Genomic DNA, 6,737 nt, shown 5'->3' with positions numbered 1-6,737 from the left:
AGTGATCTCTTCCTAGTGGAGCGCAGTGGAGGAGTGAACTGTCTGTCTGTCCCAGCTCATATACCCCAGGCCCTGGGCGGATCCCCGCCAGCGTCATGCATGATGTCTTTTGCAGCTGTGAGAAGATGAGGGAACACTCACAGCTGAGGATAATCCATACCTCAGTGGGTGCCCATCCATCTTAGCTGCAGCATCAGGTGGAAAGACAGAACAAAAAAAAGAAGAAAAAAAAAAACACAAAAAAACACAAAAACAAACAATAGACTCCTACCTTGCAGTGTCTGTTGACACCACTCGAGGGGCCCATTTATGCATGGCGCCGATGCGCTGAGATCAAACCCCACCACCCCTTGTGAACCACAAAGGGAGGTAGGGAGGGAGCTGAGCGCATCGCAACCCCGGAAAAATGACTGCAACATACCCAGCAAAAACAGCCCATATGTTCAATTGATTGATGGATAAATTCCAGGAAAAACAAAACTGGAAAAAATAATATTAAAAAAGTTCTCAATAACTGATGGAAACACATATATAAATAGTTTCAAGCCGCAGGTTTATGAACCCGAAACTGGGATTATAAATGAATAGGGATATACATACAAACGAATATTTACTAAGGATAAGGATAATGAATAATTGTGCAGCATGGTCACCAAAGGAGCAGGTGTCTTCCACCCAAATTATATAGATTTAAGAGAAGTGACCTGCCGCAGTACCAAGTAGCAATGGCATGCTTCCATCCCGGGTAAATTGTATAAAAAGAAAAGGGGGACAAGTGGGACTTTAAATGAAGCATGTCAATTGAAAATAACAATGTATGAATACATGTGAATAAAATAATTTAGATTTAATTTATAATCAATGACCCCTAGGGGTTGTCCATGATCTGAATGCATACAATGGTAGTACAGTAATATAAATATAGATATACACTCAATATATTTTCATAATAGTAATCAGAGAATCTGGAGTATAGACAAATCAATGGACATACATGGATGCAGTTCATAACAGAAATACATAAATTACTAATCAAAAATCATAAAATCACATGAATGAGTACAAACTCTATAGGACAAAAGTTGATATTATCAAGGATTAAAATAAGCTTAAGTAGGCATCATTAGTTTGAGAACCCAACGCGTTTCTTGGCTTCTTGCCAGTCATCAGGGGTGGGATGCATGTTTTTACTAAAAACGCAAATAAATATGACAAATGTTAATATAGGTGGAACCTCAGTTAAATAGAGAGAGTATCAAATTGGTCCACTTAATTGATAAAGTGACTTACAAAATAGCCCAAGAATTGGGCAGAACTTCCAGCAATGGGAACTGTTAGAGCTGAGATATAACCGTCTCATCCGGGGTTGAGGCAGGGTTCAGACCATCCCCCAACAATGTCAGGGGGCAGGCCAGGGGGAACCGAAACAGACATCCTCAACACAGGTCCACTAGGTACTAAATGTATATGTGTGTTACCCAAATCTGCGAAAAAGAAAAAAGAAAAGTGTGATGGGTCACCAAAAAGTTCTGCCCAATTCTTGGGCTATTTTGTAAGTCACTTTATCAATTAAGTGGACCAATTTGATACTCTCTCTATTTAACTGAGGTTCCACCTATATTAATATTTGTCATATTTATTTGCGTTTTTAGTAAAAACATGCATCCCACCCCTGATGACTGGCAAGAAGCCAAGAAACGCGTCGGGTTCTCAAACTAAGGATGCCTACTTAAGCTTATTTTAATCCTTGATAATATCAACTTTTGTCCTATAGAGTTTGTACTCATTCATGTGATTTTATGATTTTTGATTAGTAATTTATGTATTTCTGTTATGAACTGCATCCATGTATGTCCATTGATTTGTCTATACTCCAGATTCTCTGATTACTATTATGAAAATATATTGAGTGTATATCTATATTTATATTACTGTACTACCATTGTATGCATTCAGATCATGGACAACCCCTAGGGGATATTGATTATAAATTAAATCTAAATTATTTTATTCACATGTATTCATACATTGTTATTTTCAATTGACATGCTTCATTTAAAGTCCCACTTGTCCCCCTTTTCTTTTTATTAATTGGATATCAGTTATAAATTTCCATCCTCCTGGGTCACTAAAGTCTTGTATTCAAAACTTGTTAATTGTAATAAATTGGAGGAGTTTAGGATTTGATATCCCTGGTAGAAAATCTGTGTTCCCAATCACTGGTGTCATATTTGTCATCTATAGATAATTTATTATTCTCGGTTTGATCGAACAGGCAATTTTATATGTAGTGCCTACAATAGGATGTTTCTTTACTTGGTTTGGACAATTTTTGCTCAACCACGGGATGGCATTGAGGGGGATGGGCATGATAGATTGCTATGTACCAAGTTCTTTACTCTCGTAAGATTACAACAAATCAGAATTCTGGATAGATGTACTGTCTGGTAGTATCAAATTGGGCCTGGAAATCCTATACTCCCACTTTTTTGACATGATGAGTATATCTGCCTTGATCCTAGGTGGGCAATCAGCCCATAGAAATTGTATGAACTCTCTCCTAGTTTGTCTTAAAAAATTGATTGGGGCTGTCACCTGAAGAGTTTGGAAAAGATACAGTAACCGGGGCAGTACATTCATTTTTAGAATATAACTTTTCCCCACCCACGTAAGTGTCAAGTTTCGCAATCGCCTAAGGTCATTCCTAATATTAGCAAGCAATTGGGGAAAATTTTATTGGAACATGTTTGTTATAGAGCCTGTGAAGTATATTCCCAGATACTTAAGTCTTTCTGTTGCCCATTTAAACTGGAAATTAAGTTCTAAAACAGAAATTCTAGCTTCTGGTAGTGTTAGATTCATTGCCTCAGATTTTGCTAGATTCATTTTATAGTTTGATATTTGTGTAACAAACTGGAAACCCCTCAATACTTGGGATTATCTGAGCAACTATGATAAGAGATAGGGTATCTTGCTTTTTATATTAAGAGGCATCTAGTAGAGGTAAAGTGCGTTTCTTGAAGAAACACAATGTGCACCCTCATCCGCCACATTCCCTGAGAACTCACCCCTAGGGTTGAGCAGTCACTTGGATGTTTGGGTTCAACGGGTTCGGCCGAACTTCGCAAAAAAGTTTGATTTCGGGGCCCGAACTTGACCCAAACTTGACCCCTATCCTGAACTCCATTGAAGTCAATGGGGACCCGAACTTTTGAGGACTAAAATGGCTCTAAAAATGTAATGGGAAGGGCTAGAGGGCTGCAAATGGCAGCAAAATGTTGTTAAGAGCATTGGCTCTTGGATAGATAAATAACTTAAAATAACATAAAATACATAATAATAAAAAATAATATGCTGGAGGCCCCCTTATCAGAAGAAGAGGTACAGGAAGTCATTAAGAACCTCAAATCAGGTTCTGCTCCAGGCCCCGATGGTCTCCCTAACCCCTATTACAAGACATTTACCACCACCCTGACTCCACATTTGACACAATTTTTTCACACAAAGACACAGGGAACCCCACATGATCCTCACCTAAACGCAGCCTACATTGCAGTAATACCAAAACCGGATAAAAACCCGAAAGAAGTCAGTAATTATAGACCCATCTCCCTCATAAATAGCGACTTAAAAATCCTTACCAAAACCCCTTGCAAATCGTCTAGCTTCCTTCATTAACCATTATTAACCATTATGTTCATAAGGATCAAGTGGGGTTCATCGCAGGCAGACAGGGCCCTGATCAGATCAGAAGACCCATAGACATGGTCTCCATCCTTCAGACAAATTGGCCAGGAGGTCCAAAACAATCAGGCATGCTTTTATCAGTGGACCTTCAAAAGGCCTTCGATTCGGTCATCTTCACAATCCTTGAACATTGGGGCTTTGGCGACAAGTTTATGGGCCTGATCCGAGCTCTTTATTCAAATCCTAAAGCCTATATAAGGCTTCAAGGCCACTACTCCAAACCCATACATATAGCCAATGGCACTAGACAAGGCTGTCCTTTATCTCCTCTGATCTTTGCAATAGCAATTGAGACACTCACCATCTCCATTCACCGGGACCCAAAAATACAAGGAGTTCAATGTGGCTCTCAGGTTCACAAATGTGGCCTGTTTGCAGACAACAAACACTGATGCCTAGTCACGGATTCCTATCTTAGGGAAAAAGACACATGGTCATTTCCGTCCCTCTCCTTACATTCATTCCTAGGGGTCGGTGGTTAAGTTCCTCCTCTCGGGCACAGCTAGCTCCCATTGGGGGTGTCCAGGGGGGAGGTACACCTCCGACCATTAACAGGAATACCAATCCTTCACTCTAAGCCCTTGTACACACGGTCGGAGAATCCGTCGGAATGTGTCCTATCGGACCGTGTCGTCGGATAATCCGACTGTGTGTGGTATGCATCGGACTGATTCCGTCGGAATATCCGTCGGACCCAATTTTCCACCATGTTGGAAATATTTCCCGACCAACTGGTTCGATCGGACATACTCCGATCATGTGTAGAGAATTTTGATCGGACCAAGTGCCACGCATGCTCAGATCAAATTCCTACATCAAAGCTATTGGCTACTAGCCTGAACGTAGTCTCATCATAACAAAATTACGTCATCACGTTCTGAATGATCGGATTTTTCGACAAATTAGTCCGACCTTGTGTATGCAACAGTTTCGGACAAGATCCGACGGACAAAATCCGACGGACAAAATCCGACGAATTTGGTTGTCGAAATCTCCGACCGTGTGTACAGGGGCTTACACTACTATGTCTGTCTAAAATGATTTTAAATTTTATATCTATGACGTGTTACACTTGATTCATCTTGTTGAGCTGCCTGTAACCTTTCTATGTTTTGACTGAATCGATATTCTGAATGTCACGTTCAAATGTATTATTCTTGTGATACAAAATAAAATACTTTGAAATAAAAAAAATAAAAAATAATAATCTTGACCCAGGAGGATGAGGTCCATATGGAGTAGGAGGCTGAGGTGACGGTGTAGGTGGAAGTGGAGGAGGATGAGGTAGCCAACACTGGTTTTTGTTTTTAATAAAAAAAAATTAAAATTAGGGTACACCCCAAAAGAGTAAAAAAGATCAAAAATACAACAATGGCTGGGTAAGGTCCTGTGGGATCCATGCCTGGTTCATTTTAATAAAGTGAGCTTGTCCACATTGGCTCTGGACAGGCGGCTGCGCTTGTCTGTGATAACGCCCCCTGCCGTGCTAAATACATGATCAGACAATACACTGGCTGCAGGGCAGGCTAGCACCTCCAAGGTGTAAAGGGCAAGCTCAGACCATGTGCCCAATTTGGAGACCCAGAAGTTGAAAGGGGAAGAACCTTCATTCAGTACGTGCAGGCGTGTGCACACATACTACTCCACCATGTTGGTGAAATGCTGCCTCCTGCTAAGACGTTCAATATCAGCTGGTGGTGCTGGTTCTTGTGGCATGCTGACAAAGCTTTTCCACATTTCGGCCATGCTAACCCTGCCTTCTGAGGTGCTGGCGGTGCCCCAGCTGCGTTGGCGACCTCTTCCTCCTCCTCTGCCTTCGCCTGTGCTTCCACTGTACCCCTGCTGTCAGATGGAAATGCCACCAGCAGCGTGTCTACCAGCGTGCGCTTGTACTCACATCTTATGAGCATGCTCCAGTGAGGGAATTAAGGACGGTACGTTGTCCTTGTAATGGGGATCCAGCAGTGTGGCCACCCAGTAAGCAGCACCAGTTAAAATGTGGGAAACTCAGCGGTCGTTGCGGAGACTCTGCAGCATATAATCGCTCATGTGTGCCAGGCTGCCCAGAGGCAGCGAAAAACTGTCCTCTGTGGGAAGTGTATCATCTGTGTCCCCTGTATCCCCCCAGCCATGCACCAGTGATGGCCATGAGCTGGTCTGGGTGCCACCCTGCTGTGAACATGGTTCTCCCTCCTCCATCTCCTCCTCCTCATCCTCCACCTCGTTATCCTCCAGAACTGTGCCCTTGCTGGACAATTGTGTACCTGGTGTTTGTTGGTGCAGGAAACCACCCTCGGAGGCACTTGTGAATGACTGCCCTGAAATCCTTGGAAATTATCCCTCTTCCTCCTCCTCCTCCTCCTGTGCCACATCCTCTTCCATCATCACCCAAAGCGTTTTTTCAAGGAGGCATAGAACTGGGATAGTAACGCTGAGAACGGCATCGTCGGCATCGACATGTTGGTGGAGTACTCAAAACAGCGCAACAAGGCACATAGGTCTCGCATGGAGGCCCAGTTATTGGTGGTGAAGTGGTGCTGTTCTGCAGAGGGACTCACGCGTGCATACTGCAGCTGAAGCTCTATCGCATGTGTTATACCTGAAGGGTTCCACATGTACTGCCACTTTAAGGCTGGCTCCACCCAGGAGTGATGACAAGGGTCAAGGGGCATAGTAGCCATCTTAGAGCACATGTAAGCAGCATAATAAGATGTACTGTCCTGAGATTCATGTTGCAGTGTACAGTGAGTACTGAAATAAACATCCATTGTTCCAGACCAGAGTCTTGTGTCTCTCACAACTCAGAGGATATAACAACATGCTGCTGCTCGCACAGTCTGGCCAGCATGTTCCACCTTGTGGCCCCGTCACATATGAGGCGGTGAGCGGGAAGGCCAAAGTTACGCTGCAGTGCTGACAGGCGAGCAGCAGCAGGGAACGCTGAAAGTGCGCACAGACAGCCCACACTTTCTGCAGCAGCTCTGGCATAT

The 6,737-nt window shown here is 42.9% G+C and overlaps 1 long non-coding RNA gene across 1 annotated transcript; it reads right to left on the bottom strand.

Annotated features, from left to right (window-relative positions):
• Positions 1-833: 833 nt before the first annotated feature.
• On the bottom strand, positions 834-1,503 carry LOC143998303 (uncharacterized). The gene is made up of 2 exons (XR_013277834.1): positions 1,291-1,503; positions 834-1,190 (listed from the first exon to the last, which is right to left on the bottom strand). It is a non-coding gene; the product is annotated as an uncharacterized LOC143998303 (long non-coding RNA).
• Positions 1,504-6,737: the final 5,234 nt, after the last annotated feature.

Source organism: Lithobates pipiens, unplaced genomic scaffold (genome assembly GCF_037356315.1).
Source record: "Lithobates pipiens isolate NorthernLeopardFrog02 unplaced genomic scaffold, aLitPip1_a1.2 Scaffold_19, whole genome shotgun sequence".
In the NCBI taxonomy this organism is placed as follows: Eukaryota; Metazoa; Chordata; class Amphibia; order Anura; family Ranidae; genus Lithobates; species Lithobates pipiens.
The sequence above is the reverse complement of the archived record's forward strand: the minus strand, read 5'-3'. Positions and strand labels throughout refer to the sequence as shown.